Genomic DNA, 483 nt, shown 5'->3' with positions numbered 1-483 from the left:
ACATCATTAGAAAGCTTAAAGTCTCATGATTCCATTAAGCCCACACAAAGCATAAGATGACTTATAGCGGTTATAATCATGTTATGAAGTAAAGAAACAGAAAGATTCTGCGCCGATAGTGTCTAAAATTGAGCGTTCATCCCCACCTGTTTCCTTGTGTCTTTTTCCACAGCGGTGAAATATTGCCATAAACTTTTTTTTTCCTACATCGCCAACAGTTCAAAGAATAAGTAAATCCAATCCTTTTAATCCAAAACGAGCGGGTCCCCTCACAATCTTGTAGATTCTGGCTGAGTTTCCTCGTAAACAAATCTGAACAGTCCATCATTTATGGATTTTGATCACTCCTGCCGTCTGCCCTGAGGCCGCCACATTGTTTCTTTGCATTCAGTCGGATTGTATGACGTCACAGTTTTTGATTGACAGGTCGTTTCCCCCAATCTGTCTACTGTAACCTGAGTTAGCCCTTATGGAAGCCAATCA

At 40.8% G+C, this 483-nt stretch overlaps 1 long non-coding RNA gene across 1 annotated transcript in view; it reads right to left on the bottom strand.

The window, feature by feature from the left end:
- Positions 1-389, bottom strand: part of LOC116688009 (uncharacterized) — an 8,738-nt gene extending 8,349 nt beyond the window's left edge. Inside the window, exon 1 of the long non-coding RNA XR_004331680.1 lies at positions 147-389. This is a non-coding gene — a long non-coding RNA (uncharacterized LOC116688009). The remainder of the gene's footprint in view (positions 1-146) is intronic.
- Positions 390-483: the final 94 nt, after the last annotated feature.

The sequence above is a fragment of the Etheostoma spectabile genome, chromosome 4 (genome assembly GCF_008692095.1).
Source record: "Etheostoma spectabile isolate EspeVRDwgs_2016 chromosome 4, UIUC_Espe_1.0, whole genome shotgun sequence".
Taxonomy (NCBI): Eukaryota; Metazoa; Chordata; class Actinopteri; order Perciformes; family Percidae; genus Etheostoma; species Etheostoma spectabile.
This window is presented reverse-complemented; position numbering and strand designations above follow the sequence as displayed.